The sequence below is a fragment of the Saccostrea cucullata genome, unplaced genomic scaffold (genome assembly GCF_032062105.1).
Source record: "Saccostrea cucullata isolate Sc308-1 unplaced genomic scaffold, CSIRO_AGI_Scuc_v1 ctg8227, whole genome shotgun sequence".
NCBI lineage: Eukaryota > Metazoa > Mollusca > Bivalvia > Ostreida > Ostreidae > Saccostrea > Saccostrea cuccullata.
This window is the reverse complement of record NW_026925577.1, coordinates 12,618-26,550: the sequence shown is the minus strand read 5'-3', so window position 1 is coordinate 26,550 and position 13,933 is coordinate 12,618. Positions and strand designations below refer to the sequence as shown.

Genomic DNA, 13,933 nt, shown 5'->3' with positions numbered 1-13,933 from the left:
TTCAACTTTATTGTAGAACGGCGGAAAAAAATGCCACTTACATGTAGTGACTCGTTATAATAGAATTAAAACCCAGAATTCAGAGAGAATCTAAACGCTAGCAACTAGTATAAAAAGTAATGGATTTATTAATAAATGACTAAGCACAATTGTGACAAGATGTATCTCGGGAAATTAAAAAATTGCGAACAACAACACGAAGGAATACTGAAAATATTAAATAGCCAAAAAAAAAATTCACATGTACAGACGATTTAAACAACCTGTATAACTTTTTTGAAAAATATCAGTTAGTCGATTTAATGGAAACAGATTCAATCAATATCACTGAAAAAAGTAGACATAATGAAACACTTGATTGTCAGATCGAGTAGATCGGGCCTCGTGTAGAGAGATTAAGGGCTCTCGTAAAAGTTACGACATTTTTGCATTAACGACTTTCTAAAGAAATTTTGTGAAAAAAGACTTTTATCGTAAGTTTTCACTTAAGATGATAAACATATATGGTAAGATTTTTTTGTGAAAAGGGCTACAGAAACTCAGGTTGAGAGAGTTACTATTATAAATTTTAAATTCTTTTCTTGGGAGTACTTCTATGGTATCTTCTTAAATGTTCTAAGCCGATAATATGACGAATGTAATTCGGACTTATTTGTTTCCTAGCTTGTAATCAATGAACTTAAACATCGCCCTTTATAAAATTATGAAAGCATTAAAGTATTATGTAGGAAAATCAATTCACGAAAATAATCATCATTTAGATAAAGACATGCTATTTTAATACATACATGTATATAAATTATAATATACTAGTACATGGATACTGTTTAATACTAGTAATTGAAATGGTACAACGGACAAGCCATATAGAAACAATTATCCCTTATCCCTGGCGGCGCCAAAAGACATGAATTCTTATTAAACAGGACATAAGTCGCAGTAATTGGTGAGGAAATTTCAATCAATGAAAACTGCTTCAAAGACTAGTACTGTATTTACTTTGTGTGTTTAGATGGTCAGTGAATGTTAAAACATTCATACATTATTATGTAAATCCTTCTAAAACTGATAGAAATTGTCACTCTGATATGAATATATGAAAAAAATGAATAGCTCTAATATCTTTTGATCAATTAACTTGATCAGTATTCATACTGCTTTGAAACATAAGGTATAAAAAAAGAACCTCAACATGAGAAGAGGAAAACATTTTCCGCAGCCTTAAAATTGACATAAAGCTATATCGACATGTATTACTAGTATCAATTAACAGTAGTTACTTTGATTTTATTACATGTTCATTAAAAAATATCACACAGTGAATATGAAATAAAAAGTAACAACAGAATCTGCCGGATCTTTTTCACATTTGGATGTTTTACTGACAAGATACGGTAAAGGCAAATGACAGCAACAAGTAAATTGTTGATAACGGTGATGATTTTTCTATCAACAACTTTCCCTATGTGTACATCTCTCAACGTATTCGATACTTAAGGTCAAGATCTAGTAAATGAAAGGTGCCTACAGATTTATCAAACTTTATAAATAAATTCCTTTATTGATGCTTTACAACTTTAGCTTGGTCAAATAAGGTGTTTCGGGGCATAATTTGTAGGTTAACAAGATGAAAATATGTATTTTAAACTTTTTTCAATAAAAATTAAGAAAATCAGTCATGAATACGGGAGTTTTTTTTAGTATTCGGCAAAGGAACTGTATCCAGATTGCCTTCAGTGTCTCGGAAAACGGTAATTAGTATGTTCATGGCCTCTTCTTTAAAACAATATCAAATTTAATATAGGTGTCCGGTTTACTTTACATATGATTTCAAATTGAATGTAGACATGAAAATACCCTATTTTCTACGTAATTCTGCTAAAGCCGTAAAATACGGGAAAAAGAAAGTTGAAATTGATTATGACGTCATAATGGATCTAGCACCAAAAAATTAGTCTCAAGTTATTTACTAGATCTTAACCTTAAGAGCACTGGGGGAGATCATCCGAGTTTGACGTTACGTCTTTAACGTTAAAGTTAAAACGAGACGATCCCGATGTATAATCATGACAGATATAGGTGATAGGGGCTTGGCTGATGTTCCATAAATTTCAAAAGTTTTTTTTTTTAACATGCTTTAAAAAGCAAACTGTACCAAAATGTTTATTTCATTTCATTTCATATACAATAAATTGTATTTTTGATCAAAGCGCAGCATTTTTTTTTTATTCAGAAAATTATATTTTACATTGCCGAAATTCTCATTGTGTACAATTGGCTATATAATATTCCGATTAATGGTCTTCATTACAATTTGTACATACACGATATAAATATTGTTTTTCTATAAAAACAACAATAAATAAACAAAAAAACTTTTTACAATGTAAAATCGATGTTTTTCTCAGACCCTTACTGATCAAAGAGGAACAACTCTGAAAATGTAGGAGATGTTTATTTTCCTCCCTTTATTCACGGTTTTCCACAGAATCAGATACATTTACAGCAAGACCTGATAAATCCGAGAATTGAATACTATAGACCTCATATACACAATGTAAGTATAGAATTGAAAAGAATTGTTCACTTGTACTAAAGTTATCTGCATTTATCATTATGAATATCCTATTGCAGCTAATCGTAACTTTGACTTTCTGTCAACAATGTCGGTTCGCATTTCCTCGAATCAAAACAAAACGTAGCCTATAAGATTTTAAAAAATATCAATGTGCGATTTGATATAAATTGAAATAGATGAAGAGTTTAATGTTTGACATTTTGAAGTTAATGTGGACGAATACGGAATTTTCATTTTAACTTTAGAAGCGACACGACATTGAAAGAATGCGTATAATATCATGAGGGGTGTACATCTAATGCAAATGTCGATGTATCCCCATGGCCACATACTGTCTCGTTTGAAAATAATGACATGAAAGAAATTACAATTATTCCATTTATATCACAGGAGAGTTGAACATATACAATTTTTTAATGAATAAAATTAAAGAAATAAAATTAAAAATCAACATATTCAAGTTCAACAAAACTTGAATTCGTATCCAGGTTTCATGTATGATGTGATATGGAATGCAAAACGCATACGTATATGGACTAAACACTAAAATCTTTCAGTAATTTTTTCCTGATACATATAAAAAGAGTAGTCAATATTTATTCTGCATTCATGAATTTAAAAATTAATGCATACCGGGATTCTTGACGAAATACCAGTATATCAGAACGACTTTTCGTCAAACGCTAATGGTCTGCAACGCAAAAAAGGAAGGGGTGTAGTGATAGAGGTATTCAAAAATTGCCTAAAAATCTACATTTAAATACGCTTTACATATGAGAACTTTTAAATTTGTAAGTTAATATATTTTTCAAGCAAAAGCAATATTCCAATTTAATTTTTTAAAATGTGTATTTGTAGATTCATATAACAAAGTGATTGACCCCCGTCTGAAAGACGCGCGGGAACGTGATTTATTGAGAAAGGGGGAGGGGGTAAATTTCCGCTATTAAATCAAAACTGGTCGTACAAAAATTATACAAAAAATTGTGAAGATTATTTTTACTACCAGCTACCTAAAGAAAGATTTTTACTAAAATTAAACGACAGGTTTTTTCACAAAAAAAAATTGAATTTGAAAAATACGCAATTTTCAAGGCTTAGAAAATTCATAGTTTTTCAGTTTAAGGTCTTTAAAAATTGTTTTGATGATATGTATATCAAAAAGATGACTATGTTTTTGTGTTAAATGGTTAAAAGAATAAGCCCATGAAAATTGACATTTATATCTAACCTGGTTTTATTGAAAATCAAGGTTTAAGTAGTTCATTGATTAAAAATTTTCTCTCCTTGTAAACAACTAAAGGGGGGTAACTTTCGGAAGTTCCTGTCCAAAAACCACTCGAACGATTTTGTCCAAAATATGCATACATGCAGTAGATATAGTCATGTACTAAATATACAAAAATAACGAAAATTAAACGACAGGAATTTTTTGGGGTAGGTGTGTTGTACATCCTTAAGAGCATGTTCCGAGTACACTTATTGTTAAAACGAGACAGGCTATTGACAGATATAGGTGATAGGTCGATGTTCCATAAATTTCAAAAAACATGCTTTAAAGTGTAAACTGTACCAAATATTGTTTGTTATTATCATGAACAATACCTGTTGTTATTTCCATTCATATTTCGGAAGGATATATGTAAGGTGAGTTAAAAACTAAAATACAATAGATTTTGACACATCTGTTACGTAATTGGATATTATCCTAGAAGAGGACGCTATTGGTAAACTAACAACTAAGCTTTATGATAAAGGTGATGACTTTAATTTTAAAACTTCTCTTACTTGTGTAGCAATATACCATTTTTACCTACATACTGGGATATATCTCTCAACTGATTCGAAACGTAAGAGCATGTTCTGCGAATGAACAATTTGTAAAACGAGATTAAATCATTGAAGAAGAATGAAACAATAATATCAACAATCAAGTTTTAAGTAATTTCTAAGCTCGATGCAAATGACCTTGTCAGCAGATAAATTCTTTCATGATGTCAATAGCTGACTGGCGTTTTTCAAACTTATTGTTATACCATTATTTACACACACTGAATTGTCTAAGGATTTTCCCGTTCTTTTCAATCATGACTGAGCACATGACGGGTGTAAACTGTCGGCAGGGGATGCTCACTCCTCCATGGATCCTGATCCTACTTCTGATGTCTCAGAGATCCTTGTTTACTATGCTCCTGATTTACATCGTTTAAATGGCATATTAAGTTGAATACTGATCGTTATCCCCATTTTTTCATTTAACGTATGTTAGCAGATATTGCTACGAGTTGATTGTGCAAATGCTTGGGCTTGTGAATGCATTTGTACAGCTAAGGCGTACCAATATTTACCGACATTAGTTCAATACAAGTTAGTTAAACACTTCTTTTATTAACGTATAACCTATGTCGTATGACATCATAACTAGAGTATGTGTTAAGCCTCTGCTAGATCCATTATGACGTCATAATTAATTCAATGTCACTATTTCCCATACTTTACAGCTTCTATAGAAATTATAGAAAATACTGCATTTTGAAATTCACGGAATTCAATTTAAAATCATGCCGAAATAATCTTAGTTAATTCATATATTTTTGATTTATAATGCTTAATGGCAATATATTTCTGTAATAAGAGTAGGGACCTTTCATTTACTAGATCTTCACCGTAATTAAGTTGACAAATCCAAGACTATCTTGTGTAATGAAATTACAATTTATACAACTTACCGTAATAATGTGAATGATATGTACATTGTAACCATTTTAAAGGAATGCAAAAATCTTAAGAAATCTTCAGTTGCCAACTAAATAGTGTAATATCTTGATGAAATGTGTCTAAGTCAAAGATGTACGTGTTGTAGATCTTGTGATCGTGTGCACATTTTTGTGATATCTATAATGAAATGATGTGCAAAGTTTGCATTTTTGAAAAGTTTGAAAATCTTGTGGCAAAGACTTTTTCGACATAGGTTCTACCTTAAATGGTTAAAACATCTTGAATTTTTATTGTTTCAATTAATGACTTAGATTAATAAAAATATTTTAATATCAACATTTTAATTCTTAATGTTTCCGGGCATGTATACTCTTACAGGTAAAATAAACTCCGCTCGTGTTCAATATTAAACCTAAAATTTTCTAGACCTTAAGTAGTTATTTGTATTAAAGACTATTTATTATCTATATAAAAAAACTATCATTAGGTCGTCTTTTGACAGACCTGGTTCATACGTATCGTTAGGCCCTTGTTATTATACTGAATTTAAGTATGGAATAATCCGTCTAGGCTATCATTGAGTATAAAGGGTCAACTGGGGAGGCTTACAATTTTCGGCACATTTCTACGTCTGGACATTCCATGGGTTCGTGTCTTATGCTCTCTACACAGATTTGTTTTGTTAATATGTTTATGAGATCAATTACTGTTTGTTATCTTCATCCATTTCATTGAATAACAACAACAAAATCCGACGAGCTAACGTTCTGAATTATTCATTTATCAATAGATGATTGACAACACGTATTTCAGGATGCGCTGTTACGTATCTGAAAAAGAAAAAGTTTCACTTTTTTTCTTGAACTTGTAATAGAATTTTCCTGTTGATAGCGAAGAAAAATATCTTAGGATATTTTTTTAACATGGCATATAAGCTTTTTTTTTATTTCTCTTCCCCTTTCCAACTCTCTGAGCAACCTACTCACATGCAACGAATTCAGATCTTTGCTAATTTGCTATTTTTTTGAATTTTGAAAAAATAATGTTACTGCTATCATAGTTACACATAATAATAAAAGCATGCACATGTACAATTAGAAAAAAAAAATCATCATACCTGCTTTCTTCTGTTCCGTTCTCTAATAAGAGCTGATAAAGTGTACAGAATTGGATTAAGAGCAGAATTGATCGGTAAAACAAGTACTGTTATCCAAATGTAGACTTCTTGAGAAACGTCTACTCCAGAAAACGTCATCATGGCTAAAGTATTATTGACAGGAAATTTCAAAACACAGAAATTGAATTTGCAATCTAAAGTTATACGAGGGTTTTTCGAAAAGCTCGTGGTTCATGCAACTTTTCGTTATACTGATTTCAAGAAATTTTAAATAAGTACAATATCATGTGTACAAATATTTGATTTGTTGATATGTGAAATTTATTTCTATTCGATTTAATAAAAATCAATTTACTTCATTTTAAAGTCAACATGTTTTGTAACTACGGAACATACGCAATGGCAATGTAACCTCAAAAATAGGGCGTCAAAATTTTTTCTTGAAAATATTATATCTATTCATTTTACACAGTATACTCGTAGTTTAATATTCACTTATTTAAACCCCTTTTCAAGCACTTGATATTTACTTTTCTACCAATTGTTCTCGTTGCATACTAGTAATTTCCTTTTATCAATGCTTTAATTTTTTACCACTTTACTGTGCTGTCAAAAATCTTCGAAGTATGTCTCTCTATGACGTTCCAATTTCTTAAAGCGCAAAATCAGATCGCTATCTGCTGCTTCGTTACGTTCAACATCATCATCACTTATATTATCGCTTTCAATGTAGACTACCTATCTTCTCGAATTGATTAATTGATTTCTTATCAACAAGCAAAATATTAAACCATAATTTGGAATATGAATCAATGTAACAGTTCTTAATTTAAGTCTAAGATTTGGTTTTCATTTTGTACCATTTCACAGAGACTCATACATTACTCTGTTTCTTCAGTGTGTTGTTTGAAAATGTCTAATTTCTGACTTGCTCCGCAATCCTACTGTTGTTTTTGTTAAATTCTGGAAAGGTTTGAAATAAATAAGGCTAATTTCAAAACTGGTGTTTAAATGAAATAAGAATAACTTCAAAATTGGTGATAAAATAATTAAAATTCATTGTTTAAATATTTTTATCCAAATTTGGATAGCATATGAAGTTAGATAAAAAAAAATATGACAGTAGTCCACGAGCTGTTCGATCAACCCTCTGATATAAAGAATAAGATTGAATTTGTGAGTTAAATGTAAGTGCAGATATTTTTAAAGCAGTTAAAGATAAAGAAAAAAAACAATCGCCATAAATAGCAGAGAACGTCTTTTGTCAGGTCATGAACATTTGTGCAAATGATAAATCGGTGATATACTTCACATAAGGGTGTACATGTGATTCCACTTTGCATGCTAAAACATTAGTAACAATTGACGGATGTAACTTACCAATTATTCCAATAGGAATCCAGCATAAGAGGTCTGTCAAAACAATAGCACCAACTGACTTCGCTAGTGATATTTCTCGTCGTTTAGTATTGGTGGACGGTGTCTTTCTTCCATATTTCATAACCTCAATAAGTATTCAAATCTGTCCAACAAGTATTCCAAGAAAAAGAATGAAGTTAAATCCAACAAACACAACCATTGAATACTCCCAGCCTGATTCTCTTTCGACGGACAAAGGAAGATATATACAAATAGCAGTCTGAGCATAGAAATCTTCTAGTGGCAAAAATATAGGAAGTAATGCCAAAACCAAAGAAACTGACCAAACTAAGATTGACAATAGAACAGCTCTTGTTGTTAGTACGCGTCCATTTGCAAATGGAAATTTAATAGCCAAAATTCTATCAATAGTTATCAACGAGACAAATAGAGCAGATGCTTCGCTGGAAACTGTGGCCAAAACTCCTGCAAATGTGCAGAGTTTACTATGACGCCATCCGAAGTCCTCAATCCCATACCTGCCACTGTAAAACATATTAACAAAGGCTATAATATACAAATAGATTCCCATGAATTAATCATCAAAACTAAGATTGCAAGTAAATATGAAATAAGAAGAGGGTTTATTCTTAAATGTCATAGAATTACATATTATTGCTATCATATTTCCAAACGTTGCTAATAATGCAACATACCAGATACACACGTTTAGAGAAAATACACTTATTAGTTGTTCGCAAGAAGAAAGTTCATTTGAGGGAGCAATGCATTGTACCTCAAATTTACTCCGAGGTTTTGCACAACATATGGAAAAGAAGTCAACATACAAAAGATTTAGATTAAAGAGTCCACGAAACATTCCCTCTGCACTTAAAATCTTATTATTTTGGATATACAGGGAATGTAACTCTCGTAAATTCAGAAACAGGCCCGCAGATAAAATAGATATATTGTAATTGGACAGGTTTAAATCTTGCAGAATATACAGTTCTCTAAAGATATTCATTGATAACATTGAAATTTTGTTATTTTGAAGATAAAGTTTTCTTAGTCTTATTAAATTTACAAACAGACCATCATGTAAATCTGATATATTATTGTTTGATAATTCAAGTGTATTTAGTTTTCTCAGATTCAAAAATGTGTCATGATGAAGAAAATCAATTTTATTACAGTTTAGAAAGAGAAAATGAAGGTTTTCTAAGACTTTGAATTGATATTGATGAATAATATGGATTGAATTATTTGAAAGATCAAGAAAATGTAAGTATGGTATATATCTTAATACATCACTATCAATATCAGTGATGTAATTGCTTTGAAAATTTACGTCCTTAGAAATTCTCCGTGTTTAAAATCATTTTCTTTTAGACTTGTTATCTGATTGTTCGATAGATCTAATAGTTCTGTGAAACGGAAAACAGATATATCGTCTAGACTTACAATATTGTTGTTTTGTAAATATATGCATCTCATTCTGGCATACCTATTACCTCGAAACCGACTTATTTGATTATTTTTCAAATCAAGTATATGAAACCTGTCACCATAAATTGCATCAAACGTTATTACTCGAAATTGTTGTAAAGGAAAAGTCATTTTTTCTGATAATAATTGGAAAAGAGATGAGGTTACTTTTTTGGTTAATTTTTTTATGTAAAAATCTGTGTGCATATATTTGAAGAAAAAAGATGCAGTCAGATTAATCTTATTATTATAAGTTAAGCTTAACACTGTTCTACTTTTAAATCCTTCTATTTCTTCTATTTCTTGATATTGTTGAACGTTGCAATTTATCAATAGAATTGACTGAAACTGCCAGTGTGTCCTGCGGTTGTTCTTAATGGTCAAATTTCTAATATTACTTTCAGATACATAAAGATGATTAAATTTCGTGACATTTGTTTTTCTTACCACAATGTTTTTTATCGTAGATTTTGTAATATTTAGCAAATAGACTTCGGGAAAATAAACTTCGTCAAGTTCAATGTAATCACACAATATCATATGCCATTCCAAAATATAATGCATCTTATTAAAGGTAAGAGTACACATTCCTATATTTTTAGAGCAGTTATGGGGTATCTGACACAACTGGGAACGATTATAACCCTTACAAGCCCTTATGTGGGGATTTATTGCATTCTGTCCCATTCCTGTTACGTTATTGACAGATATAAAGTCAGCTCCAACATTAACATTCTCATTGTTTAAACGTTCAATACCAGTATTTCTGACAGAAGAACCATTAAGATAAGAATCTATAATTTCTACACTGTTTGATTTACGTCTATCTTCATTCCTTAAGATAAACATGCGATTTTGAAGCCATTTATCAGTAGAACTAATGTTTGCTTTCAATTTATTTTCCTCCTTTCCATTTTTTAACACCTGGTCACAATGAATTTCGCTGTTGATACCTAGGAAGTAAAAAATATATATATATATATTTGGAAAAGTATTTTTAAAGAAAAAAATAATATCAAACACTTTATATATCTGTACTTTCCGCTTCAGAGTTTTCTTTTTTAAATCAGACTCTTGAATCTTCTTTATCATAACCAAGGTGCTAGTTTAATTGCTCGTAGACAGTGGTCGAGATATTCTACGAAAATATGTATTTTTAAGGAATGAAGCTTATTTCAACTTATATTATACGATATTCATAACTCGGGGCAGTTTACGCTTTATAAACTGCGATGAGGTTGATAAAGCGTAAACTGTATGTGTTTTTGCCTACAACTTTTTCAGTATTGAAGGTATTCCCCTACTTTTAAAAATTATTTTTTTTCTACAACCGGTAATATAAAAGCAAATCTACAAGTATGACATCTCAGATACGCTTTGTGATTATTAATGAAATATCAGTATTACTAAATGTTTATTATTGCTGTAAACTTACACGTTTTTTCGTCTGTTCCATCTTTACAGTGCGGGATGTTATCACAGATGAAGTTTTTATCAATACATTCATCACTATACAGACAATGGAATTGAAAAGGAGTGCAATATTCTGCAACAAATATTTACACGTTGAGAAAATTTTGTTTGTTTACTGATGCACGTTAAAAACTTAAATTATTAAAGATGTAAACATGCTGTGAAAAAGTACAAAAATTCACGGGACCGGTTTTTGGCTTTTATAGCGTAATCAGAGAATCGTAAACATTAAATCAGAATCTTTTTCCAAATATGCTAATAATTGAATATAAAGTCAATGCAAGCTTATATAACGTTTGCGGATAAATAAAGACAAGGAAAAACATTTTTATAAGTAAACAAATAAACAAAGCATAATAAATTTCAAACCCTTGTCCTCATAGGAATAAGCGATGAGGTAGTATTTCTGCATTGTTAGTTTGTCAACGATTTTTTTTTCAAAAAAGGTATTTATCTATGAGGTCATTAAGCATGACAATTTTAATTTATCTAGAATAAGTGTCTAGAACGAAGTTCACCTCTTTTAGATTTTTTACTTTTTAATTATCAAGCTATGAAAACATGATTTTCTACTATATGTCAATCTATATTTTATCATACCCCCGCTTGAAAAGTGAGATAGTATATAGTAATCGGGATGTCTATACGTCCATTCGTCTGTCCATTTTTTCCAGATGTCTGTGTATCCGTCTGTCTGTGTGTGCATCCGTCTGTTTCGCTTTGGAGTATCCATCTCTTATTCCCAACTCCTCTTAAACCATTCAATAACATTTGATATAAATAATTTAATGAGACTTTCAGAGAATCTTTATAACATAGTGCCATTATGCACCTTTAATTTTCCTTTTAATCCGACACATATTTTGGGTTTACCATAGCAAAACATGGATACGGCTATTATATTTATATGTGAGGCGAAGGGTCTCAATAAGTGAGCTCACTGCTCACAGTACCTCTCTTTTTTATAATTTTTTTGCCAGCATTTGAATTTTTATATTATTTTTTAAAAAATCATACCGTCAGCTATATAATAGTGATGCTAATGACGTGTGTCTTATCCAACTTTGCACTTTTTTTTATGGTGAGAGTTTTCAAAAGCAGATGGTAACATGTTCATGTAGAATTTATTTTTAAGATGTTTTTTATCATAAAAGAGTATAGAATCTTTATCATTTTTTTCTTGCAGGAAATTAGTATCGAAATAATTTTTAAAAAAATCTTTGAGATCGCCGGAAAATACTTACATGTATTTTATCGGTGCAAATTTCTCTCACGTTGAATTAATTAAACCTATTTTCTGTACTATATATTCTTGTTATAATTTCATTAACTTGCATGATAATTAGCACTTAGTTTGGGTCGTTGAAGAACCGGGTACATTATTTAAACATAACTGATTTAATCACTTACAAAAGATATTACCATCTTATACTTCCTTCCTTCTGACCTTTTAAAAAAAATTTAAGAAAGCATCGTAATGCTGTTTTTGTTCACTAAAATAATTGTATGTAATACTTTGATTGGTTTAAGATTTGATTTTTGAGTTTGGGGTATTACTTAGAATTTAGATAAATATGTTTTTTAAAAAATTCCAGTAATTGCCAAATATTTAAGTATTTGTTAAATTCATTCAATGGATGTTTTTAAGTTTTGTGTGAGTTATTCGTGTGTGAATCACACGGTAGACTTGTCACGTAGGCATATTCAATGAAGCTCATTAGTTTGAATTATTCATTTAAATTTGGATTTGCATACCTGTACATGGCCCGTTACTGATGTGGATATCGTCTAAAATAGCATAACTTTTCCGGCTTCCAGCCCTTTCTTTATAAAATTTGGCTTGGAAAACTACCTAAAAATCATGTAAATTGTTATTTTGTCAGCTCTCTCTCTCCACACACATACACACACACTCCAAGCCTCACACATTTTCACTCAGCTTACACCCATTATTACACACATCACCCTCTAAATGTACCAATCCAAAGAAATTTATATGTATATATAATTCTTGCAAGAGAGCAGCTATTGAAAATTCGAAAGGAAATTATGGAAACTACGGTAGATTAGAATGACCCATCAACGAATCATTGCATCTTGGTTTAATTTAGCAGCAATATCTACGCAAGCGTAAAAGTCTCCACACTCGATGTGTTATAACTTTGTGTATTATATCTTTTCTTATCAACATATAGTTTAATAATGTCTTATTTACGAGGGGTGATCAAACTAACTATCTCCATATTTACAAACTCACGATTCAAATCAAAATGAAATTTGGCACACCATTAGTCGTGCACATGTTCTATAAAAAGCATATCAAAAGTAATGATTTCTCTCCAGCATTATGAAGTCACGATGTGAAAAGGAAGTCAATATGTAGGTGACCGTGACGAAAAATGGATGTCCCTGTCTTACTCGAGCAACGAGCGGCTGTAAAGTTTAACGTATAGGTTTTCCAGAAGTTCAGTCATAAATTAGGTTGATTTTGTAAGTGAAGGGAGGGAGATGATTAAAAATGACGATTGTTTTGTAGCCCCGCGTAAACAATCTGGGGGATAGATGTGTCGATCCTTTGTTTGGCAATTTGTTATGAAATATTGTATATCTTAGCAATATCATTACAATTAAATCCCTAAAATATCATTTAATTTAGACTTTTAACATAATAAATGTGATAAAAAGAAGGCCTCCGCCACTATATCAATACAGGATAAACGACATTCCTAACACAGATGAATCGGGTTGTGGTGCTCATCATGTTCTTTCTGGGAAAGGATATCCTTATCTAACCATCCTATTTCCGAGTTTAGATCATTTTGAAAAATGTTTTTTTTAATTAACTTGCATGGTAAGAAATATAAGATTCGGAAAAATATTTTGGCGTCTTTGAACATAATGCATCGGAGCATTTCAAGTGACTGTCTAGATCACGTAATTCGCGCATGGGCAGAACGGTGACAGATATGCATTACAATCAGAAAGGACTATGTAAAAAATAATACACACTGAAACTTAATTTTATTTCTTTTATGTAAGTTATGCAATTTTTTCGCAATATTTTTTTAATCACCCCTCGTATATATGTATTTTCAATGGCATCAAGATGTTTTTGCATTATATATGGCCGCTTCTTTGTTTAATTCATTTTATTGCTTTTTTCTACTTAAAAATTAAATTGATTTTTAAATATCAATCGA

General features: G+C 30.7%; 1 pseudogene; it reads right to left on the bottom strand.

The window, feature by feature from the left end:
* Positions 1–6,413: 6,413 nt before the first annotated feature.
* Positions 6,414–8,799, bottom strand: LOC134269278 (G-protein coupled receptor GRL101-like; annotated as a pseudogene).
* Positions 8,800–13,933: the final 5,134 nt, after the last annotated feature.